Source organism: Chelonoidis abingdonii, chromosome 1 (genome assembly GCF_003597395.2).
Source record: "Chelonoidis abingdonii isolate Lonesome George chromosome 1, CheloAbing_2.0, whole genome shotgun sequence".
Classification (NCBI taxonomy): Eukaryota; Metazoa; Chordata; order Testudines; family Testudinidae; genus Chelonoidis; species Chelonoidis abingdonii.
The window spans coordinates 96984223-97010423 of NC_133769.1; the positions used below are offsets into that span (position 1 = coordinate 96984223).

The 26201-nt window shown below is 44.0% G+C and overlaps 1 protein-coding gene and 1 long non-coding RNA gene across 2 annotated transcripts in view; one reads left to right on the forward strand and one right to left on the reverse strand.

The window, feature by feature from the left end:
- Positions 1-26201, forward strand: part of CHADL (chondroadherin like) — a 209871-nt gene that overhangs the window by 53792 nt on the left and 129878 nt on the right. The window lies entirely within an intron of this gene.
- On the reverse strand, positions 17348-22096 carry LOC142046092 (uncharacterized). The gene is made up of 3 exons (XR_012655002.1): positions 21152-22096; positions 19249-19426; positions 17348-17835 (listed from the first exon to the last, which is right to left on the reverse strand). It is a non-coding gene; the product is annotated as an uncharacterized LOC142046092 (long non-coding RNA).

The window sequence follows — 26201 nt, forward strand, 5'->3', positions numbered from 1 at the left end:
GTTGCTAACTCAAAGCGGGGAGCGAGTCCAAGGCAGCAAAACAAATTCTGATAAATATAACTTTATGCTAATAGCATGTAAAGCAGCTCATACATAGGCATGTGGGAGCTTTCCCACAACTGGGCTCTCTCTTATGGCAAAGGGCCAGGCTTTTCTAAACACACCGGGCTTCCCAGGCTAAGCGGTTCCAACCGGCTACAAACAGCATAGGCTAGTATACAGCAACCTTTAATAACCTGTCCTCGAGAAGGCGAACAGCCTTAGCTAAACCGTAACAAAATCTTCCGCAGTCCCTTACAGGTGGCATCTTCAGATATCTAGATCAGAGATTAGGGTAAACTCATGGACAAGGAAGCCACTAACAGGTATGTACAGCTTAAGCCATATTATTCTGCATTTGTTCTTTAATAGAGGAATGGAAATGTTACCCACTATTGAAGATTTGTTAACCAAAGTTTTACCAAGGAAACAGAAATACAAGTTCTTAAAGCCAACTCCACCACCAGGCAGGAGAAACAGGTAGATTTTAAAGTAGACTATCCTCACTTGTATTACCAAAGTTAACAAGGATTCATTTAAAGCACATGGCACAGTATTCAAACAGGGATCCTGGGAGACACTTTAGTCCTGTATAATATAGAAACATTTAAGGGGCAGCCAGATAGAGATTTGGGGGATTCATTTATTAGGGGCACAATACAGGTTTATTGTGCAGCTGACTAGGGAGAAGAGTCATCAGGTATAGCATCAACAAGATATGGTCTTCCCATGTTCTAGTTTGGTTGTAAGTTACTTGGGTACTGTCAAGAGCATGCCCACATATATCAGAGGGGCTTGGCAAACCACTTTCTCCCCCACCAATGACCTAGTCCTTTATTGGACCTAGAATATGATCAGTGCTCATTTATGGATATTTCATCACAGCCAATACCAGAGTGCTCTTAAGTAAGAGGTATCCAGAGGATTAGGGCATGTGGTTTAGGTGTCCAGAAGTGACATATTTAGTCTCCTACTTTGTACAGCTTCTAGCACAGTAGGATCCACCCAGATTCTGAATGGGGCTTCTTGGTGCCACCTGAATACAACTGATGAAAGCATCCTACCAGGCAGCAGACTGATTTAATAAGGTCAAGCAAGGAGACTCATCTCACTTTATGAGCATTACTGTTATAGTCTTATTTAGGCTTAAAACTAGCGACAGATGTATGACAGTCATGTTAGTTTTAGTAGTATGGAGAACTGGTTAGACTCACTGTAATACATCAAGAAACATTAAAAGACCCATATTGTTCTTACTAGCAGAGAGTCTTGGTTACAGCTGAGCCATGCCAGGTCCTTGCTGCTGTGGAGCTGGCGGTACACCAAGTCCTTGCTGCCCCAGCAGCCTGTTCTCTTGTACTTCCTGTATGTGTCTGTGGATTTCATGGATCTTCTCAGTTAGCAGATGGTGGTATTCCTCCTAATTTTAAGGAACAGGAGAGAAAGGAAAAAACCTATAGATTAGACAGATTGCTTAAGCAATCCCCTACCAATATGCTGTACATGTGCAGAAGCTGTCCCAATCCTAAATTTATGCAATGAAAGAAAGAGTCAAGGTCAGATACTGTACTGATTCCCTGCAAGTGCCCCACCACCACCATCAAGAAGCTTTTTTGTTGAGGTACAGGAATTAGGTTTCAACATCCATTCTTTATTGCATGTGAGGAAAGCAGACCATTGAAGTAAGTCACTATGAGAAGAGAGTTTCCTTGCTGTAAACGTATGCAAATACTAAGTGAGAAGGATACATGCTTTCCACTCACTTCCCCATTCCCTTTTTAAAAAAGCTTGTGACATACTAGCTTGCATTTTTTGGATCCTCTGGTCATTCACGGCTCTCAGGACAGCTCTATTTCAGATTGGTCTCAAGCCATAGGGTTTAAAGGAACATCAGAAGCTATTTTTCTACACTTTTTTGGTTGTCAGAGTTCTCTTGTTGCTATCACCAGTTCAAGGGCACTGGCGTGGTAATTGAGGTTTTTTGCAGCTGTGTCACCTTGACAGAATTGAGCAGGCCTAAGTAAGAGTGCTGGCAGCTTCATCTAACTAGGGCCTGGTTGACACTATGATTTTAGTTCAAATTTAGCAGTGTTACCTCGATTTAACTCTGCACCCGTCCACACGACAAAGCCCTTCCCCCCCGTCGCCCAACTTAAAGGGATCTTAAAATCAGTTTCTTTACTCCACCTCCAATGAGGGAATTAGTGCTGAAATTGGCTGCCGGGTTGAACTTGGGTTAGTGTGGATGCAATTTGATGGTATTGGCCTCCGTGAGCTATCCCAGAGTGTTCCATTGTGACCACTCGACAGCGCTCAGCTCAGATGCACTGGCCAGGTAGACAGGAAAAGTCCCACAAACTTTTGAATTTCATTTCCTGTTTGGCCAGTGTTGTGAGCTGATCACCACAGGTGACCATGCAGAGCTCATCAGCAGAGGTGACCATGGAGTCCCAGAATTGCATAAAAGCTCCAGCATGGACCGAATGGGAGGTACAGGATCTGATCGCTGTATGGGGAGACGAATCCATGCTAGCTGAACTCTGTTCCAGTAAATGAAATGCCAAAACATTTGAAAAAGTCTCCAAGGACATGAAGGACAGAGGCTATAACAGGGACTTGCGACAGTGCCGTGTGAAAATTAAGGAGCTCAGGCAAGCCTTTCAAAAAAAGAGGCAAATGGCTGCTCCGGGTCACAGCCCCAAACATGCTGCTTCTATGAGCAGCTGCATGCCATTCTAGGGGGTGCAGCTACCAGTACCCCAATCCTGTGCTTTGACTCTGTCAGTGGAGTAGGATGCAACACAGAAGCAGGTTTTGGGGATGAGTAAGAGGTTGAAGATAGCTCATAGCAAGGAAGCGGAGAAACCGTTTTCCCCAAATGGTCAGGATCTGTTTCTCACGCTGGACCAGGAGCCAGTAACCTCTGAACCCACCCAAGGTGGGCTCCCAGACCCTATAGGTGGAGAAGGGACCTCTGGTGAGTACCTTTGTAAATATTAGACATGGTTTAAAAGCAAGCATGTTTAATGATTAATTTGCCTTGGCATTCGCGGCCAGTACAGCTACTGGAAAGCCTGTTAACGTGTCCGTGGATGGAGTGGAAATCCTCCAGAGACATCTCCATAAAGCTCTCCTGGATGTACTCCCAAAGCCTTTGCAAAAGGTTTCTGGGGAGGGCAGCCTTATTCTGTCCTCCATGGTAGGACACTTTATCACACCAGGCCAGTACCACATAGTCAGGAATCATTGCAGAACAAAGCATTGCAGCATAGGGTCCCAGTGTTTGCTGGCATTCAAACAACATCCATTCTTCATCTGTGTTATCCTCAGGAGAGTGATATAATTCATGATCACCTGGTTGAAAGAGGGTGGTTTTATTAAGCGGACATTCAGAGGTGCACACTCCTGCTGGGCTGTTTGCCTGTGGCTGAACAGAAATGTTCCTGGCTGTTAGCCACGTGGTGGGGGAGGGGAAGGGTGAAGCCATCAAAATGTGATCTTGTAACAAAAGCACATGTGCTATGTAATGTTAACAGCAAGGTTTACTGGGAAAGAGTGTACCCATTGTTCTATAAAATGTGCCTAACTACCACTCTCCCTTTTTTCCCCCCCTCCACCAGCTGCATATGTTTCTCCTTCCCAGAGGCTAGCAAAGATTAGAAGATGAAAAAAAAATGCACTCAGGATGAAATGTTCAGAGCTCATGCTGTCCTCCCACACGGGCAGAGCACAGCAGAATGCATGGAGGCAGACAGACAATGTCAGAGTGCAGGAAAGCACAGTATGAACGCGAGGAGAGGTGGTGCGCTGAAGTGAATAAGTAGCGAGCTAAAGATGATAGGTGGCATCAGCTTGCTGACAGAAGGCAGGAGTCAGGGCTCAGGCTGCTGGAGCATCAAACTCCTATGGCTCCAGCATATGGTTGAGCTGCACTAAAGGCAGCAGGAGCACAGACTGCCATGACAACCCCTGTGTAACCAACTGCCCTCCTCCCCAAGTTCAATAGCCTCCTCACCCAGATGCCCAAGAATGCAGGGAGACCTCCAGCCACTCCACCCCAGAGGATTGCCCAAGCAACAGAACACTGGCAATCAATAAGTTTTAAAGTCTTTTCCTTCCCTCCTTCCCCACCCCTCCCAGGCTACCTTGGCAATTATCCCTCTATTTGTGTGATGAATTAAAGGATGCATGACTGTGAAGCAATAATGACTTTATTCCCTCCACAAGCGATGATCAGAGTGGGGAGGGGAAGGTGGTTAGCTTACAGGGAAGTAGAGAGTGAACTGGGGTGGGGGAGGTGTCCATCAAGGAGAAACAAAGAACTTTCACACGATAGCCAGGCCAGTCATGAAACTGGTTTTCAAAGCTTCTCTGGTGTGCAGCACACCCTCTTGTACTCTTTTAATTGCCTTGGTATCTGACAGCAGGTAATTAGCAGCCAGAAGATTTGCCTCAACATCCCACCCCTCCATAAACATCTTCCCTCCAGTGTCACAGGTATTGGAGAGCACACAGCAAGTGGTAATAATGGAAATATGGGTTTTGCTGAGGTCTATCTTAGTCAATAAACTGCACCAGCACACTTAGATGTCCAAATGCACATTCTACCACCATTCTGCACTTGCTCAGTCTATAGTTGAACAGCTCCTGACCACTGTCCAGACTGCCTGTATATGGCTTCATGAGCCATGGCATCAAGGGGTAGGCTGGGTCCCCAAGGATAACAATAGGCATTTAAACATCCCCAACAGTTGTTTTCTGGTCTGGAAAGAAAGTCCCTTCCTGCAGCTTTTGAAACAGACCAGTGTTTTGAGCGTCATGTACTTTTCCCAGCCATCCCACATTGATGTTGGTGAAACGTCCCTTGTGATCCACCAGTGCTTGCAACAACATTGAAAAGTACCCCTTTCAGTTTATGTATTCGCTGGCTTGGTGCTCCAGTGCAAAGATAGGGATATGGGTTCCATCTATCGCTCCACCAGTTAGGGAATCCCATTGTAGCAAAGCCATCCACTATGACCTGCACATTTTCCAGAGTCACTACCCTTGATATCAGCGACTCTGATCGTGTTGGCTACTTGCATCACAGCAGCCCCACAGTAGATTTGCCCACTCCATTGATTCCCAACTGACCAGTAGCTGTCTGGCATTGCAAGCTTCCACAGGGCTATCGCCCCTCACTTCTCAGCTGTGAGGGCTGTTCTCATCTTGGTATTCTGGCATTTCAGGGCAGGGGAAAGCAAGTCAAAGTTTCATGAAAGTGCCCTCACGCATGTGAAAGTTTCACAGCCACTGGGAATTGTCCCAGACCTGCAACACTATGCAGGCCTACCAGTCTGTGCTTGTTTCCTGGGCCCAGAATTGGCGTTCCATGGCATGAACCTGCCCCATTAACACCATGATGTGCACATTGCTGAAGCCTGTGGTTTGTGAGAAGTCTATATCCATGTCTATGTCCTCATAACTCTCGTCACCGCACTGCTGTTGCCTTCTCACCTGGTTTTGCTTTTACAGGTTCTGCATATACTGAAGGATAATGCGCAAGGTGTTTACAGAGCTCATAATTGCCGCAGTGATCTGAGTGGGCTCCATGTTCCCAGTGCTATGCATGCATCCCACAAAGTGGGTATTCACCCATGAAAACTCATGCTCCAAAACATCTGTTAGTCTATAAGGTGCCACAGGATTCTTTGCTGCTTTTACAGATCCAGACTAACACGGCTACCCCTCTGATACTTGACACCAGTGCTATGGCGTCTGCACTGAAAAAAGGCATGAAAAGATCGTCAGAGCAATGGCAGACAGAAGGAGGGGTGACTGATGACATGGCTTACAGGGAATTAAAATCAAGAGGGACGGCTTTGCATCAAGGAGAAACACAAGCAGCTGTTACACAGAATGGCCCCCTCAAGGACTGAGTTCAAAACCCTGGGTTTAGCAGGCCATTGATTTCATGGAGAGAAGGAGGAGCAAATGAATACAAAACAGATCTGGTCTATTTCTTGTTTTGATCCACTCCATCTGTCTTATACACCTTAGGCTAGCAGCAAACAGTGCAGCATGACTGCTAGCCATCATCACCTCCTGGGTGCTCCACAGAAGATGCTGCATTACAATTGTTAGCCATCATCTCCTCCTGGGTGCTTACCAGAAGACTGTGCAGTATGACTGGGGAATGACCTGGCTGAGTCACTTTCATGTCTGCCCAGGCGTCCCTGACCGACCTCACTGAGGTCGGCTAAAAGAGCACCGAGGAGACATTGATGATGGCTACCAGTCGTAATGCACCATCTGCTGCCAAAAGGCAATGAGCAGCTGCTGTGTAGCAATGCAGTCCCATGTCTGCCAGCACCCAGGAGACGAAGGTGACAGTGAACTGAGCAAGCTCCATGCTTGCTATGGTATAGCGTCTGCACAGTTAACCCAGGAAAAAAGGCACGAAATGATTGTCTGCTGTTGCTTTCACGGAGGGAGGGAGAAGGGGGCCTGATGACATGTACCTAGAACCACCTGTGACACTGTTTTTGCCCCATCAGGTGTTGGAATTGCAACCCAGAATTCCAATGAGTGGCAGAGACTGCAGGAACTGTGGGATAGCTACCAACAGTGCAACGCTCCAGAAGTTGATGCTAGTCTTGGTACAGTGGACGCAGTCCGCTGAGTTAATGCACTTAGAGCATTGTGTGTGGGGACACACAATCGACTGTATAAAAACAATTTCTAAAAAAAACAACCTATAAATTTGACCTAATTTCATAGTGCAGACATACTCTAGGACTCTAATTAGGGCTGGATCAGTGACAAAGACTTGGCACAAGCTTAAGCTGTCACCGATACAGATAGACTTATGTTTGGTCTGTACTCTCTGGAGTACTGGTAGCAGAGCTAACGTCACTTACCCTGCTGTTTGCTTGGTCATATTACTCCTGTAGGGGACTGCGGAAGACTGTGTCACGGCCTAGCTAGGGTGTCTCCGCTTTCTCGGCGGCCTTGTGAAAAGCCCCTGCTTGCTAAGTGGCCGGTCATTGTAGGACACAGCATGCTAGTTATAACTTGCTTTTAACTGGTTGAAACCAGTTTGTATGGCCTTAGGCCAAAGGGCGGACATAGCCTGTGGGAAGTCCCTTTTTGCATATGTATGAGTTGCTTTTGTATTGTGTATATATAGCTGTAGGCTCCCGGTCCGCCTTTGGACTCCGACCCAGGCCGAGCTGAGCTTCGGTGCTGGGTTCCCCGCCTAAGTGACAGCAATGCCCATGGTCCCCGTTGCGGATGTGTCACTTTACCTTCATTAAAGCCAAATAACTCACTGTGTGTGTGGGCCTCATCCTTGCAGAGCACTCAGGCACGTAACAGGCATGGAACCTCTAAACCTGCATTCACACTCAGAGTGTTGGGATCTAGGGATCAAGAAAAAAAAATTGCATCTTGACCAATAGTTTGCCACACTTTTACTGGGCTTTGCACAGTTATTTTAAAGAAACTATCCATTTAGAAAACCAAATTTAATGTCTGGAAAGTGAAGATCCTTTACAATTTATCTTGGAAGAGTGATGAGAGGAGAGAAAACAGGGCTTACCTGGAGTTGTTCCGAAGAGCAGACCAGCCACTGGGGTAGATCTCTTGTTATCAGAAGAAACCCTTCCTAGATCACTGCCAGGAAGGACCATGGCTGGTTTCAACAAGCCATTTGTTGAACTAGCAAAGAATAAAAGGCAAAGCCTTAGTGGGATATTCCTCCAGCAGGCAGTAACCTCTTTCAGCTTCTCCTAGTTCTTGCCACTAGTAGCAGCATAACAGGCAACCACTAGTGAATGTTTACAAACTGCACCTGATGAAGTGGGTATTCACCCACGAAAGCTCATGCTCCAAAACGTCTGTTAGTCTATAAGGTGCCACAGGAGTCTCTGCTGCTTTTACAGATCCAGACTAACACGGCTACCCCTCTGATACTTTACAAACTGGGTAATTCAGAAAGGCAGATCATCAGATTAGTGGGGAAGAGTTTTGAGCAGCAAGATTCAGACAATTCCTTAACCAAAGGAAACTGTAGGTAAGTATTTCAGGAACTAAAGTAGTACCATTGGAAGATGTTCTAGTCTGGAAGCAGGGCCAGCTCCAGGCACCAGCAAAACAAGCCGGTGCTTGGGGCAGCACATTTCTAGTGGCGGCATTCTGCCACCAGTCATCATAGGTGCCGACTCCAGGGCATGGGGAAGAGTGCCCTTGCTGCTCCAGCTCGCCTCCGTTCTGCCTGCTCACCTGAGCATGCCACCACTGCTCTGCTTCTTCCCCCTCCCTCTCAGGCTTGCTGCGTGCAAAACAGCTGTTTCACACAGCATGTCTGGAGGGAGGAGAAGCCAAGTGGTGGGGTGCTTGGGGGAGGCAGCAGTGGTGGAGCAGAGGTGAGCTGGAGTGGTTCCTCTACCCCCCCATTACTTGCTGTGCCCCCCCCCCCAGCTCACCCCTGATCCCCTGAATGTGCTGCTGCTCCACTTCTCCCCTCCTCCCTTCCCTGAGAGGGATCAGGGAGAAGTGGCACACCTGGGGGAGTAGGTGGAGCAGTGGTGAGCTAGGGCAGGAGATCAATGGAGGGGTGGAAAATGCAGCACACCTGGGGAGGAGGTAGGGCTGGGGAACATGAAAGAAAAAGGAGGGCACAGCCAAAAATTTTTTTTTTTTAGCTTGGAGCAGCAAAAAAAATCCTAGAGCCGGCCCTGTCTGGAAGACAGGCACAAATCCAGTTGCATCTCTTTTCCAGCATTTAGACTAAAGATTTAGGTCACTAGAACATGAGACACATTGGACAATACACGGTCAGCTGGAATGTGACCTTACTTTGTGGATTCCTGGGAGATGGCCCCTGGAGAGATTGTTCTGGCTGCTGACCATTTGCTTGAGGCCAAGGTAAGCCCGCCATCTGGAGATGCCTGGCCAAGGTGTTTTGTAGGTCTGGAGAGAGCTGGTGTCAAATAGTAGTCTGTACTCCAGACTCTACAAAGAGAATTTCCAAGTTCTACCTCAGCTCCATTCAACAGTGCTGGAAGAGAAACATCAGTAACTAACAAGGCGTGGCAGGGTGAGGGGGGGAGAAAAAGGAGAGAGAAGACTTTGCACAAGACTAGATGTCTTGTTTTAGGCATCTACTCTCCTCCCAAGTGGCCACAAGAACTTGGCCTGATCTTCATTCTATCCCAACCCCTCCCTACATGGCTGTCCTGTCTTCCTCTCATAAGAGAGAAAGATTGGAATCTGTCCAGGAACACTGTTCTGTGAAGCCTGCGGGTCCTCCCCCCAACCCCTTCATTCCACTGGAACTGCCAGAGATAAATTTTACACTAAAAATCCTTCCAAACTGGCAGCACTGTACAAAGCAGTGTATGACAAGGAGTGTAACATCATTTTATAGTTACACCTCTACAGTATGATGAGAGAGAGATTCTTATCTTTAGAGGAATCTAACATGTCAGTTTGAGGACACATGACGTGCTTGGTGGTGTTTATATTCTGGTAGCACCTAGAGACCCTCCAACAAATATCAGGGTCCCATGGTGCTTGACACGAAGAAAACAGTTCCTCCTCTAGAAAGCTTATAGTTTAAACAAATGAGATCAATAATTGTAGAAATGTAACCTAGGACTGGAAGGGACCTCATGACCATCCCTGACAGGTGTTTGTCTAACCTGTTTTTAAAAAGCTCCGGTGATAGGCAGGTTGTGGAATCTAGGTAGTTTGTGCAGGGCTTAAGTTAGATATTAAGAAAATTTTCCTAACTGAACAGTGGTTAAGTCTTCCTTCTGTGATTTAAGCTCATTACTTCTGTCTTCATTGGACAAAGAGAACTATTTATCACCCTCCTCTTTATGTGCCCCCTCAATCATCTCTTGAAGAAAAGTCAATTTTTCCAGTCTTTCCTCATAGCTCACATTTTCTAGACCAAGGGTAGGCAACCTATGGCATGCGTGCCGAAGGCGGCACTCGAGCTGATTTTCCCCCGGTCCAGGGGGCTCTGCATTTTAGTTTAATTTTAAATTAAACTTCTTAAACATTTTATAAGCCTTATTTACTTTACATACAACAATAGTTTAGTTATATATTATAAATGTATAGAAAGACCTAAAAATGTTAAAATGTATTACTGGCAAGCAAAACCTTAAAATTAGAGTGAATAAATGAAGACTCAGCACACCACTCCTGAAAGGTTGCCAATTACTGTTCTAGACCCTTAGTCATTTTTGTTGTTTTCCTCTGGACTCTCCAGTTTGTCCACATCTTCCCCAGAGTGCGATGCCTTGAACTGGATACCGTACTCCAGCTGAGGCCTCACCAGTGCTGAGTAGTGAGTCTTGCTTACAACATACCAATACATCCCAGAATGTTCACTTTTTGGGGGGAGGAGGCAGGGGGGTGCAACAGAACTACAGATGTCTATAACATAGCAGTGATCCACTGTAACCCCCAAGATCCTTTTCTGCAGTACGCCTTCCTAGGTGCTCATTCCCCCCTCCCTCCATTTTGTTTTTGAGCAATTAATGGTTCCTGTCTAACTCTAGTATTTGCATTTGTCCTAATGGAATTTCATGCTGTGTGTTTCAGACCATTTTGAATTCTGCTCCTGTCCTCCAATGTGCTTGCACCCCCTCCCAGCTTGGTATCAACAAATTAAGTGCACTCTCAGTTTGGATAATGGTATAAATATATTGAATAGAACTGCACGTAGGACAGATCCCTGTGGGACCCCACATGAAATGGCCTCCCAGCTTGACTGAGGCATTGATAACTACTCTGAGTAGTTATCCAGCCAGTTGTGCACCCACCTTATAGCAAGTTCATCTAGGCTGGATTTCCATAGTTTGCTTCTGAAAGGGCATGTGAAACAGTATCAAAAGCCTTATTAAAACTGATATACATCACTTCTGCTGCTTCCTCCCTATCCGCAAGGCTTGTTGCACTGTCCAAGAAGGATATTAGGTTGGTTTGACATGATTTTTTCTTGACAAGTCCATATTGACTGTTACTTATCACATTATCTTGTGGTGCTTACAAATTAATTGATTGATTATTTGCACTGTTATCTTTCCAGCTACTGAAGTTAGACTGACAGGTCTGTGTTTCCCAGGGTTGTCCTTGTTCCCTTTTTACAGATGAGTAACTTGCCCTTTTCCAGTCCTCTAGGAGTTCCCAAAGGTCATTATCACTAATGGCTCAGATCTCTTCAGCCAGTTCCTTATGTATTCTAGTATGTATTCCATCAGGCCCTGCTGACTTGGAGACATCTAAATTTGTCTAAGGCCAGACCTATGCTGCAAGTTTACATTGATACAACTATGTTGCTCAGTGGTATGAAAAAACAGAACACTCCCCTGAACAATATAGTTTTGTTAGCATAAGTGGTAGTGCGCACATCACTATGTCAGCAGGAGAGCTCTTTGGGGGTTTAATTATGTCAACAGAAGACAGAGCTCTCCCATCAGCATAGAGTGGCTACAAAGGAGACCTTGGCAGTACAGCTGTGTAGAGTAAGGTCTTTAATGTAGACATGACCTAAGTTGATAGGAGAGCTCAGTCTGAATCAAGCATCTTCACTGCAGTGCTACAGAAATGCAGCCCCCTCAAAGCCCCTCCCCCCCCCCTCCATTCTTGGTCTTCCTCTTTCTTTGATGTTTTTATAAAAATGTTGTTACCTTTTATGTTCCCAGCTAATTTAAATCTCCTTTTGACCCTCTTTGCGTGAGCTTTTTATAGTCATCCTTTGTAATTGGCCCTAGTTTTTATCTTCTGTAAGACAAGAGTTTCAGGTCATTGAAGATCTCCTGGTTAAGCCAGCATAGTCTCTAGCCATACTTCCTCGGTTTCCTTTGCATTGGGATAGCTTGCTCTTACAGCCTTAAAATTGTCAATTTTTATTTATTTGTTGTTTATCTGAAGCATAGACCTTCATTAAAATATAATTCCTCCCTGCTTTCTCCCCATTCCTTCATATCCTTTGTTCATCTCAGGGGCCCCCTTCCACTTTACCCAACCCCCAGAGCCAATCACTCTTTTCATACTGACCTTGAAAACCCATCCCCTAGCCAATCTCACAACTAGACTATGTAGAAATAACAAACTATGAAGCCTCTTCCTCTTTCCTGAGGAGAAGGCAATTGTATAGTAAAGGTCTACAGGTTTCACAAACATCAGCCAGAGAAAAGGCTGCAAGGAAGTGTTAGTGGCTGTACATAAGGAGAAAAATCTCTTTCCCACAATTTGTTAGGGAGGTCAGAGTGTCTTCCAAGCCACATGTTGTCTGTTAGAAATCAACACAGGGCTTTGCCTCACAGTAAGGGTGGTACAAGCAAAAGAAAAACCCAGGTGCCCAACATTAACAGGGCAGCATGAAGAAGTAGCAGCAACACATTTAAGCCTGTCAACAGCAGAGTCACCTTTTACCAAAAGTTAGAATCTCACCCCCGTCTCTGGTTGTGAGCAGAGAAAAGGAAGAGAGAAAAGGTACATACATATCACCACCAGTTTTCTACTATCCTGTGTCTGTCCCCTACTTAGTGTGGTTGTAGATTGTGTGTTTTCATTCTTGACATGCTAGCTTTTTCCATGCAGTGACAGACTTGGAGGGAGCAGGCTAAGGAGGTCTATTTAAATAGTTGATAAGGATGAGTGAAGATTTAAAGATGAAGGAAAGACAGTTCTCTCTTTTAGCCTAGCAACATAGAACAGCCTGGGTTTTAGAGGGTGGAGGAAAAGTACTTAGCAGCCTTGCTATACAAAACAGTTAAATAATCACATCCACTTTTTAAGTAAGATCACAAAAATTAAAAGCTTTCAAGCATAATACCAGAGGGAAAAGACCCACTCTTCAAGCTTTATATTAAAATAATCAATTTACTTAATAGCAGCTCCCTCCTACATTATTCCCATGCTTACACACATTTCCCTCCAAGACAGCTCAGCTATAGAGCCCTGACTTTTCTTTATAAACCAGTTAGCTTTGCTACTAACGCTACCCCTCTTTAGCAAACAATCCTAATCCCAATCAATAAGTAACTGGGGTGAGGGTGTGGTAGAAAGGAGTTACCAACTCATTAGCTAAAGGCTCACAACCACAGGATCACCCACATACCTATTTTGAAGCCAATACAGCTGTATAATTAAGTCTGTCCTGCCCAGGAGTCCCAGCTTACCTATCCACAATCAGATTTGCTTGGGGGAAAAGGTAATAAAAGGGACTGTACTGAGTAATTTTTACATTTACACTATAGACCAGATTAACTATCTGCTCCACATTATTCATGCAATGGCAAATCCTCCTTTGAATCTTCCTCAGCTACATCTTGTGTCAGTGGCTGATCAACGGAGGGGCTCCCAGACAATTCTGATTGGCTGAGAGTGTAGAGTTTTTGTACTGCCATGAGTAAAGCCTCCTCCCCCTGTTTCAATGAGCTCTCTGAAGGTGGATGTCTGTGTCAATGCACAGGCCTAGAGACATCCCCGGGGCTCTGCACAGGTGCAGGGATTTACCTGCCCAGAGCTCATGATAGGACCAGGGTCTAAGCAAAGTGAGGGATTTGGTAGGACAGAACAGTATCTATTGGGTATACGGGAAGTAGGACAGAACAGTAGCTGGGTGGCTACTTCAGCGTGGGTTAGAAGGGAAAGGAATTAAGATGAGGCTTTCCATGACCCTGGAGGGATGGGCTGGTAGGTGCTGCCTTTAATAAATCAATATAAAGCAGCTCTTATCTGTAGCCACTATTTGAGAAAATACAAAGATTTCCTTGTAGCCATATTAAGGGGCTGCCTTGGTGTATTTTTGACATACATCTTGCCTGGGTCAACAATGCTGAGTCGGTTTAGTCTTCTAGCATTAAGTTTATTGGTGAATGTTCTGTTATAGAGAAGAAAGTTTGGCATTTGGGAGGGATGGAGTTTTTCCAAGCTCTGGAAAAAGCTGACTGCATTGCCCAACAACAGCAGCTCAGGCATAAACCCAACAAGTCATAAAACTGTGAGTCTTCTGTTATGTATTTTTACAAAAAGTTTCACTCTTTTTTTACATGTTTGCATCGCATTGGCAGAAACTTGCATTTGAAGCTGAGAAAGGTATGGGCATGTGAATTGCCATACCACATCAGAGCAGCAGTCCATCTAGTCTAGTGTCCTCTCTCTGACTGTTCAGCACCAGATGTTTCAGAAGATGGTGCAAAAAGCACTCCAGTACAGTGGTTCTCAACCAGGGGTACGTGTAATCCTGGGGATATGCAGAGGTCTTCTCCTCATCTAGATATTTACCTAGTTTTACAACAGGCTACATAAAAAGCACTAGCATACTCAGTACAAACTAAAATGTCATACAGACAATGACTTGTTTATATTGCTCTATGTGCTATATACTGAAATGCAAGTGCAAGATTTATATTCCAATTGATTTATTTTATAATTATATGATAAAAATGAGAAAGTCAGTAATTTGTCAGTAACAGTGTGGCAGTGACACTTTTGTATTTTTGTGTCTGATGATATAAGCAAGTAGGCTTTAAGTGAAGTGAAATGTGGGGTATGTAAGACAAATCAGATTCCTGAAAGGGGTACAGTAGTCTGGAAAGGTTGAGAGCCACTGCTCTAGTAGACGCTTATGAACTAATCTGTGTATAGGATAAGTTGTGTGTTAGCCCTTGTCACTTCTAGTTTGGCTTGTGCTCTGAAATATGAGTTCATTATATTGCTAATTCTCTGTTTTCCTTTTTAACATAAACTGTGGTTGTCCTCATTCTCCATTTAAACAGCTGTTCCTTAAGCTTTTGATTTAAATTGTATTTTGTGATAGATTATTGTAGCGTGTCTGTGTGTGTATTTAAAAAAAATCTGAGTTTTGATGCCTGTCTGCCTGTTCTTACATTATGAAACCAGAGTGTCTGATCTTCCTTTTCCAGGCCAGTCCTATTTTATAGATCTCTATTCTGTCCCTTCTCTCAACTGAATGGTCCCAGTCTCTGCACTCTCCTCTCACACACAAGTCTTTCCCTCCTTCTAACCGCTTTTCTTGCCTGTATCTGAATGACTTCACTTTTTGCACCCCCTTGATTTGAGAGATGGTAGGTAAACCTCAACATGATTTGGGGTGAATCAGGGATTTCTATACCAATATTTTCAGTATTTCCATCTCATTCCTTAGGCAGCCTTAACACGTCCTAGCTTTTGTTTTTCTGACTGCTGTTGCAGAGGATTTTCATTGAGCTGTCCACAGTGATGCCTGGGTGTCTCTTTTGAACAGTTAGAGGTTAATGGAGAAGCCAGCAATATGTGTGAGCTGTGCAAGTGATTCCTGCCAAGAGGCATCATCTTGCTGGGTTAAGCCATGTCTTTCAGAAGGCTGAACTGAGCAGAGCTGCAATCCAGGAAGGGATGTAGGTGCTTTTAAGCTCTAGAACACCAGCATTGCAGTCCACAAAGCCTGAGTTAGGCTGGGCTCCCTAAACACTGAATGGGGAGAGAGAGAGAGATCTTAGAATGTGGTCCACAAAGCTAGCATGCTAGGTGGGGAGCCATCTAAGCTAGCCAATAGGAGATGCTGACCAGAGGGGATGTGTGCTCAATCCTGCCCAGCAGCGTATTATCACCTAGGCTCACAAATTTGCAGGGGTGGCAAATTTATAATAGCAGCATTTTTGTAATTGCAGCATCAGTGACGCCGCGATTCTACCGATCATAGCGTGTATTGAAACCACCAATGACAGTGCGATGCCATTTAGTAAACATACTCACGAGAATCCTACATGTTAATAATATGACCAGAAGGAAGAAATTTAAGCAATTCTCAATTTTGGATCCATGCCCAGTCCCGCGCTATAAGCGAAATTGTGCATTCAAGCGAGGGTCCGCTGTACTTGTAATTTTATTTATAATAAAACTTGTAAATGTTCAATTTTTTTCATGATATTTAGATTCATTTTAGTTCATAAGAATTTGTAAAAAAATTAAAACAAGTTCATATGAGGACGGGGCTGGCAATTATTTCAGGGCCTAGGGGTGGCAAAATCATTAATCTGCCACTGATCCTGCCCCTCTCTTGGAGACAGGTGCCTAAGTCCAGGCTGCAGGGAGGCACCTAGCTATGCTAGTGATCTGTGAAATGGGGGAAGATAGGCACTCTGCTGTCTAAGTTGCAGGTGGGACCTGAAACAAAATGTGGGGCAGGGAGAGAGGAGGAGGCCTTCCCTTAGAACCTTCAGCCTAGAATATTCACCTACGCTGTCAGAGACCGCCAGTTCAAGTCCCCCCTCCCTCTGATGAGAAGGGATTTGAACAGGGATCTGCCACCTCTCAGAGGCATGCTCTAACCACAAGTCTATGGAATATTCTCATGCAGGGCTCCCTCAATCTCTCCTACTGAAGTTGTGTCACTTTAATGAAACAATGGAATACTTTGAGACAGAGTTAGAATGACTCTATAACTCTGTGGTTAGGGCACCCAGCTGAGAGGTGGCAAATGGCTGTTCCAATCCCTTCTCCTCATCAGGCAAGGGGGGCTTGAGCCAGGGATCTCCCACATGCTGGGACCCTACCCACTAGGTTTAAGATGATAAAGGGGCTGCTGCTCCTTTGCCTCACGGGCTTTGTGTAGATTCACCTGAGGGGCCAGATCCAGTAGACATTCTCAGAGGCTGTTTATGGGATCAGGCCCCTGCATGTGGCTTGGGCAGCTGAATGCCTGTGTCTTGCTGTGTGGGGCTCTGAGGCTTAGGTAGGCTTAGATAGGCATCCGGACAGCTAGAGTGAGACAGCAGTGTGCATGCCCAGAAGAAAAAGGCTTAGGCACAGGTGAGTTTAGGCTTCTCCAGAGCCAGGCAGCAGCTTAATGGGAGTTCTGTGGATTGTAGCAGTGCCTGAAAATGGGACTTAGGCACCTAAGTCCCTCTTAAAGCTGTAGCCTGGTCTCCAAACCAATGATCTGAGAGACCCCTTCTTCCCCATCCCACACCAGGAAAAACTTCAACTTGAACATGAGGGAGCTGCCAGTAGGTACCTGTGTAGGATCCTTCACTCCGGAATCCTCTCTCCACTCTTTGATCTGCCTGGCAAGCTACAAAACCCATTTACTCAGGCATTTGCAGAGTTCCGGAGATGCCTTCTGGCAGCTTTTGTGGTACAGGCATATTATTAGGATGGAAGACCAACAAATTATGATGCATGTTTGCCAGGGAAATTCTGCTACACAGCCAACAATCACATGGTCACCAAAAGCTTCAGTGGCATGATAAAATCACCAGTGAGGGAAATAAACTGAACCTCCAGCCAGACTGTCTTAAGGACCTAACTAGAAATTGATTCAGGTGGCACTCGATCTCCAAGGAGGCTTTGTCCCTTTGGGATTTGCCATGATGATGGTGGAGATGCCATTTGTAATAGTGCATTTTAGTGGATGTTTATTCAGGTGAAGAGACTGGTCTGTCATGTGACATGATATGAAAAATCTGAATTATATAAAATAGCTGGAGAATAGTAGAAGTGCTTACTGATGTTTTATAAACCTAACCAACTAGCTTACTTAAATCCTGAGTAGAGAATCAATTTCAACAAGCTTAGTTGTGTTCATATGAATTTCCCCACAATAGCCAACAGGTTAAAATTAGGGCAAGAGCGCCAATGGATAAAATTATCTGACCTTCAAACAATGTGTGTGCTTTTTAGAGTGATGTGTTTTTACCTGGTTCTCGTAACTCCAGAATGGCTCAGCAGATCTTGCCGAAGTTTTTGAGCTCTGGTCTGAGTTCAGTCATGAAACATTTCAATTCCAAACTAAAAAAAAGAGAGAATATACAACTAGGTGTTTTGAATGCAGTGGCCATATATGATGACATGCATCTTGCACCCCTTTAAATATTTAATGATAAATGATGAGTGGTATGTTCCTGCTGCTTGTGTAACAAATTGTACACTATGGAGGGGATGGACAGACATCATAAGGGGGGAAAAAAGCAGAGAATTCTATACAGAAGTCTAAACTCGTGGTACTGGCACACAAAGCCTCTGTGGGAATTGTACAGGACCACTGAAAACACACAGGGGGCCTTAACTCACATTTATTGAGCTATCTGCAAATTTTGCTGGATATACCTACAGCAGGTTCTGTCTCTTAGGCAGAAAAACCAAATTAGTCCTTCTAGGTATAGTTCAGTAGGGAAGCTAGCAGGCTTGTCCACGTGAATACTTAGTTCCTAGCAAGCTGTGTATCAATGTACAGTGCACTAGCATGCTATGGACACAGTGTCCCAGTGGGACATGCTCCCACACATTATATATTCCCTAGTGTGTTTAGCCTACTCTCATTTCAAAGCGGGATAGATCAAAGTGCACTATGGAATTTTTAATGCACGGCAGCAGGATCCACATGGACCCATAGTACACAGCAAACTAGTGTGCCATACAGTCACCTCCCAGCTTGCCATGAGCAAAGTGTTTATGTGGACAAGCCCTAGGAAACATGCAGAGTTAAAATGAAGAATGTATGTCAAACCCCAGGAAATTCACTAGCCCCCCAGACCATCTGCCAAGGACACTCTCCCAGCTTGACTTGAAAACTCCTTTAACCACTTATAGTGGGACAGTCAAGTTGTAGGGATTTTGGAAAATGATAGGACACTGGACTAGGTGTCCATTCCCACCTCTGCCACTTGCCTGCTGTAATCTTGAGGAAGTCGTTTCACCTCCTTCCCCTTCCCACCCATGATCTATTTAGAACATAAACCCTTTGTTGCGCACACTATTGTTTACTACATGTTTATTGTGTGCCTAGTAGAATGGACCTCTGATCTCCACTGGGGCCTCGAGGTGCTACTGTAATACAGTAAATAGGAAATTATCCTTCTGTAATCACACTTGGTGCTTGAGGCTTATTAGCACAGCTCCCTTCAATTCCTCTGACACGCACTTATGGGGACTCTTGTGACCACCTGCCTTCACCAGGGAAGAAATCCTCCTCATGCTGCTGGAAGAAGGACTGATTCTGCTGAAGTCAAGTGGCTACCAAGAGTCTCCCATGTTACATCCCTAGGTAGAATCAAGACACTTGAAGTAAAGGCACTCCCACCCTCTTGTCCAGTTCAGTCATTCCAACTAACTTGATGTCAGAATGGTTAAACCTGCTGTCATAAATATAAAGGAAAGAGTTACATAAAATTCCTTTTTGGCAGCTGTACTGAATCGCTTTACCTGTAAAGGGTTAAGAAGCTCAAATAACCTGGTTGGCACCTGACCAGAAGGTCCAATAAGGAAAGAAGATACTTTCAAATCTGGGGGCAGGAGAAGATTTTGTTTGTGCTCTTTTTGTCTGTTCCCTCTCCGGATGGAGAGAGAGCCCAGGCAGGTACAACATCTCCTGAAAACATACCTGAAATGATACATCTAAGATGACAAAAATTGTAAATAAGGCAAGGAAATGCATTACATTATCTTTTGTTTTAGCTTGTGAATTTTCCGTATGCTAAGAGGTAGTTTTATTCCTGTTTTTGTAACTGTGAAGCTGAATCCAGAAGGGAGTCCTCTGTATTTTAAATCTTTTTATTATCCTGTAAAGTTACTTTCCATCCTGATTTTGCAGAGGTGATTCTTTTACTTTTTCTTTTATAATAAAGTTTTTCTTTTAAGAACCTGATTGATATTAGTGCCCTAAAGATAAAGGGTCTGGTCTGTACTTACATGAAAGGCAATTGGTTGGTATATTATTCTCAAGCCTCCCCAGGAAAGGGGGTGAAGGGGCTTGGGGGAATATTTTGGGAGGATAGGGATTCCAAGTGACCTTGCCCTGAATTTTTGTGTAAATCACTTGGTGGTGACAGCAATACCATCCAAGGACAAGGAAAGAAATTTCTGCCTTGCGAAAGTTTTTAACTAAGCTGGCAGAATATAAGTTTAGGACGTCTTTCATGTGGGTCCCCACATCCGTACCCCAGAGTTCAGAGCGTGTATGTGTGGAAACCTTGACACCTGCAAACCTCTGCAATGCTGAGTGATAAGACCTGAGCTTGAAATACAACATGCTGGACAAATGGCGTATAACTTGCTGTAATGCACATTATTACTGTAACAGTACAATGCTGAAAGGCACTAGCAGTAGGTGTGTGTAGTAGCTGCAGATGGCAGGCCTTTAAACTGAGTAACATGGCTGATTAAGGCTACATGATATTTCTTCACAGAAATCTTGACAGTGTGGTGAAGGCTTTTGATTTCCTGCTTCATTTTCTGAGGGGCTGTGCTGCAAGGTACCATCGTACCATCCTCTCAAAGAGGGAGAAGAGAGTTAAATATTGGACCAAATTCAGCTCTGACACAAGCTGGTGCAAAAGTCAGATCTGGCAACACTGAGATGCTGGTTTGTACAAGACCTAGGAAAGGAGACTAATTCAACATCCCCAAATCCATTCTGGGGTTTGAGGACCTAGCTGAATACAGAGTTGGTGAAGTACACTGGATAGCCTGTGCAAGCTTCCCATACACACCATTCCCCTGCCAATGTGCCTCAGGCTTGAAATAGAGGGCCCTCCTTTTGGAGATGGGTGGAAAATTGAATCTAAATGTCACATTTAGGGCTTCCGCCAGCATCCATTTAAGTTACCGGGATGTCTTTCTATTGATTTCATGAGGTCTGGATCAGGTCCTTTGTCCTTAATGTGAAAGAACCAATGAGGGTGCTAAATACTGCCAGTTGTTACTGTGGTTTGTGTGATGTGGGCAGTTCTCCAGTAGGGGCTAGAATTAAACCACTGCACAGAAACCTCTTCTCCTCAAACCAATTTTGCAAACAGCCACAAAATGGCAACAATTTGGGTCACTATCTTTTGGATTAAATTTCAGCCAGTGACCAAAGTGAAAGACTCCATATGCCACAAAACCAATCCCCTGAGTCATTTATTGCCATATATGTTAATTCTTATTCTTTTGTACTTTCAACTAGAAAAAAATGGAAGAATGTTTTCCTGCGACTTACCGGAGAATCTAATATTACAGCCAGAGGTTAAATGGCTGCAGGCCATCGTTAATAGATGCTAGAATTAACTATTTTGGAATGGGGGTAGAAGTTGAGTGACTGAGTCTCCATGTCACAAAAGGGGCTTACCTTTTTCTTTTCTTAGGGTGTAGGCGGGATCATGCAGGCATCCTTTTGTCAAAACCCTTTCATAAGTTGAATTCCTCAGTGTCTATAAGTGAGAAAAATTCTTCACTGTCTCCTCCATGGAGTCTTCCCTCATCATATATTTATTCTTGAAAACACAGCACACACAGATGCAGGGCCAGTCCTAGACCAAATGGTACCCTAGGCAAGGAGCATCTTCCGCGCACCTCCCCTGCAACTTGTTAAACTTTTGAATACCGTTTTTTATTTCATTTGTAGTTCATTTTATGACTTTGATGCATGATTTGCATGCGTGATTTATCCCTGTCATACAAGACGATAAATTTTCCTGCTAGGATTTGTAAATCTGTATTTATTCATGCCTTATATAAACAAATAAAAAAATTAATTTCCTCTAAGCTTATAGAAATGTTTGAATTTTAGGAATAACTGAAATATACTAATATTAAGAAATTGAACTGTGCACCAACATTGGGTGGACCAGTATTAAACAGTGTAACAGTAGATGACAGCCTTAGAATGTTAATCCTAGTCTTTTAGTTCAAAAGTTTGCTTTTCTTGCCTTTGTTCTCGTGAACTGAAGCACAGCATCAGAGAGATCCAAAGATTGGCCAATGGCATTTTCAAGCAATAAAATAGCAATTAATGTCAGTCTCTCATTGGCCATTGTCAATCGAAGAGAAATTTTAATGAGCCTGAGCTTCAAAAAGCTGCGCTCACTGCTTCTATCTGTGACCAGCAGCGTGAGCAGAACTCTCAAAGCTATCCACACATTAGGAAAAATGTCGTTTAGCTCTGCATCATGAATGAATTGGAGAACTAGGAGTGGAGAGTGCTTCCCACATGGCAAAATGTGACAGATGATGTCCAGTTTGACATAGAGACGTCCAAACATTCTCCATGTGTCAGTGTCTGGTGAAGGTCTGTACAATTTTCCTGTCCGCTGGCAGCTTACTAAGGTCATATAAAACCCACAGGTCTTTTTGTGGTGCTTCCTTTGTCATCTCTGCCCTCATAAGCAAACTGTCTCTTCTTCTGATGAATACAGGTTTTGTTAAAGATAGGCTCCACTCCTAAGTTCATCACCATTTCTTTGATAGCAGTGATGGCATTTTCAAATCCATTGTCTCTGTAGGCCACAATGAAATCAAGGCAGCTTCTCATCAAAGTATTAGCAGTCGCAATGGCCATGGACTGAGTTTGTAATGTCTTGCCTACAATGTTTACTTGGAACAAGATATTGTGGCAAACCACAATTGAGAGCAGAATTTGAAGGCAGTGATCTACTTTGCCAGGCTTTGCGCCTCATGTCAGATTCTGGCCTTGGATTTACTCAACTGCGCCAGTTCCACCAGGGCATCATAAACCTCAGTCACTTGGTACCTCTCTGGCCTTATACTGTCAATGCAGCTCTTCCAGAAAGTCATTTAGTGGCTGCACGGTCAGATTTGAAACATTGTCTGTGAGGATCTTCCGCCTGATAGTTGTTCCTGAAAACAGGACGTATATCCTTTGCAGTACTCCGAAGAGAGAGAATGAATCTAAAAAAGATGATGCTGCATCTGACACAACCAGGTTGAGGGAATGGCAGCTGCAAGGCACAAAGAAAGCTCTTTGATTCAGCACAAGAATCCTTGCCACTGTTTCTTCCCTTCATGTTTATGCTGTTGTCACAGCCTTGGCCACGGCAGTCCTGAAGTTTTATTTTATTCCCATTCAAAATGTTTGTAAACAGTTCTGTTAGGCCTTATCCAGTAGAGTCGTCCACAAACCAGTAAAAATCCTTTACTCGGATACAGCCATCTTTGTCATCAACCAATCTTACTGTAAATGACATCTTTTCACTGTGACTAATGTTGGGAGTGCAGTCCATTATTATGGTGTAGCACTTTGCTTTGCTGAACCACATCAATATGTTATCAAGCACCTTCCTTGCTTACAAGGTCAATCAATTTGTTTTGAAATGTTTTGCTGCAGTAATTGTCCACAGCTTCAAGAACTACTCGATGTAGATGGTCATGCATAACATCGTTGTATTTCCAAGGAGCTCTACCAAACTAAGGAAATTACTATTATGTTCAGTGAACAACTTATCTGATAAGTGCCTGAAAAGCCAAATTATTTGCAAGGAAGAGGGTAACTGAGATCAGATGCTCAAGCACGTTCCTCCGATGCTGGGTTTCTACAATAATAATAAGCTAGTTTTCTACGTCTATGCATTTATTCAGCTTGAGTCTGGACTCGACCTCCATCCACTTGGAGTAGGCTGTAAAATGGCTGGGTGACTTTTCATGTTGCTTCAGTGCAGCAGCTAAGAAGTTATGCCAATAATTGTGCCCAGAAAGCACAAGCAATGATTTGCATTCTTGTCAAATATTTTGGAACAAAACCAGAACACTTTGTCAGTTGATTTCAAGTAAATTAGCCAACACCAATTCAGTATCTCACCATTGTCAAGCACTCTTTCACAGTGTGACTTTGAGAAGTGTCACTTCTGCTCATTTACTGGAAATGTCATATCCTTGTATTTGCCCTGTTCGTTCAAAATTGTAAGGTCACTATCAGCAGAGTTTAAGATTCCTGGCCATAAAGCAGGATCTGACGCATTGATTTGTGGTGTGCAATTTTTCTCACCACTGTTTCTGTGAGATCATGAAAGGCTGATTCTTTTTTATCATTTCTTTCCTTTTCATGTAAACTAGATTTTTCTTTCTCATTACTCTCCTTTTCATGTGAGCCACATTCTTCTTTACCATCACTCTCCTTTATGCAGCCAGGAAAACTGGACAATTCTACCTAACTTTTCTCACATTTCCATTCCTTAGCTGCAGGTAAATCTGCTAATTCCTTAGCAAAACGAATTCCATCATTTATGCTTCTCTCCTCAGTTTTTTCTGCACATGAATGATTGCTACTGCCTAAAGCCCAGTCTAGATTGTTCTGTTTCAGATATTTTCCCATCAGATTTTCCCCTTGCTGCAAACTAGATTGCAACTGAATTTTTCACTTCTTATACTGAGCTCCTGAAGGCTTCTTCAGGGACATCTTTTATTTTCTATGGGTGAAAATAGACAGTATTAGAGAGAGCAAAAGTCTACATTCCACAGTCTTAAAAAGTCATCAAACATCACGTGTTAAGGATGGCAAAAGAAGTAACAGTATTTTTTATATTGTTGCATAGATAGGGGTTCAATAGATATCTCTGGAGTCTCACGAAATATATCCTTTATTAGTAGCTATGTACACTTCTCAAGTCTTAAACCACAAGTACACATTCACAATTACACAATAAAACAAGGTTCACAGTATCACAGCTGGGCTGTCACTTCACTTCAGATCATCCTTATATCTCACTGACTGACTGGCGATGCCCTGCCCATAATATATCCCCAAAGGCATGGCTCACAACATTCTAGAAGGTTCAAGGAAAACGCAGTTCTCAGAAAGTCTGGAAGGTTCCATGAGATTTTCTACAAAGGTCCAGAACATTCAAGTCGGTTAGTGAAAAATGAATCCACATACGGATTGTTGAAACATGTTACTTCAAACATTCTATTTTCCCTTTTTTCGCTAATAAAAAAAACAGCACCCTGAGCCTGGTGCCTCCCAAGTCTGGCACTCCAAGCATTCTCCTGGGTCACCTGCCACTAAATCCAGCCCTAGATGGATGCATACACACTCTTTACTCACTCTGGCAGGATTTGCCAGCCTGGCGGTGTGTCATATGGCTTCGGACGCTCTTCATGGCACGGCAAGGAGGGAGGTTGCACTGTCGCACCTCTCAATTTGCCTGTTCCTGCCACTGACACATATGAGCATGTAAGAGGACAGGATTATCAGCAGATAAGTCTGCTCAATGGTCTGTGAGGGGATGTTGGATGGGATGGGATCTGAGTTACTGCAGAGAATTCTTTCCTGGGTGCTGGCTGGTGAGTCTTGCCCACATGCTCAGGGTTTAGCTGATCGCCATATTTGGGGTCGGGAAGGAATTTTCCTCCAGGGCGGATTGGCAGGGGCCCTGGAGGTTTTTTGCCTTCCTCTGCAGCGTGGGGCATGGGTCACTTGCTGGTGGATTCTCTGCTGGTGGATTCTTGAGGTCTTCAAACCACAATTTTGAGGACTTCAATAACTCAGTCATGGGTTAGGGGTTGTTATAAAAGTGGATGAGTAGGGTTCTGTGGCCTGCTTTGTGCAGGAGGTCAGACTAGATGATCATATTGGTCCCTTCTGACCTATGAGTCTATGTAAGAGGAGAATGAGCTGCTGCTGAATGAGACTGCATATTGCTTGGTCTGCCATATGTGCTCCCAACACCATTTCCTCAGGAGCAGCTGGCACCATCCCAGCTTGTTGAACTTGAGGAGCCTGCTGCTGGCCTTTGAGGGAGAAGGTGGAAACACTCACAAATTAAAACCAAAATCACTTTTAAAAAAAAAATCCAATCAATGAGTAACCAGAGGGTACAGAAAATCACCATTGCAACCAGAACATGAATGCAATTGTGCATTTAAAGAAATATCCCACCTGCCCTTACCACTAGTTATCAGAACTAGGAGCCAAAAAGAGGTGAGCTGAAGTAAATGTAGGGCATGTCAGAGCTAATATAACTTGCAGCTTCTTCTGGACCTGGCAATGCAGGCAGTATAACAATGTAGACTGCCCCAGACATACACCCGTTTACCAATATGTGATGTATTCCCACTAGGTATAATGATAGTTGGGAGATAAGTTACACGAGCTTTTACACCTATGTTGCAGGGCCAGGAGAGAGAAGCGTAGCAAAACAAGGAACAAGCAAGAGGGGATTAAGAATGTATGTAGTTAAAAATCACTCCTATCCCCTTCATTTATTCCCAGCTTCTTCACTGTTGTACACATTAGCGACTAGGTGCAAGCAGTTTGGCTAGATTTTAAATCAAAGCTATGCAAATCACCAATTTTAATCATGATTTAAATCAACAAGCAGGAAACAGGTGATTAAAATCAGTAATTTTAATCATGTTTTAATTTGCCCTTTAGCTATTTTCCTAAA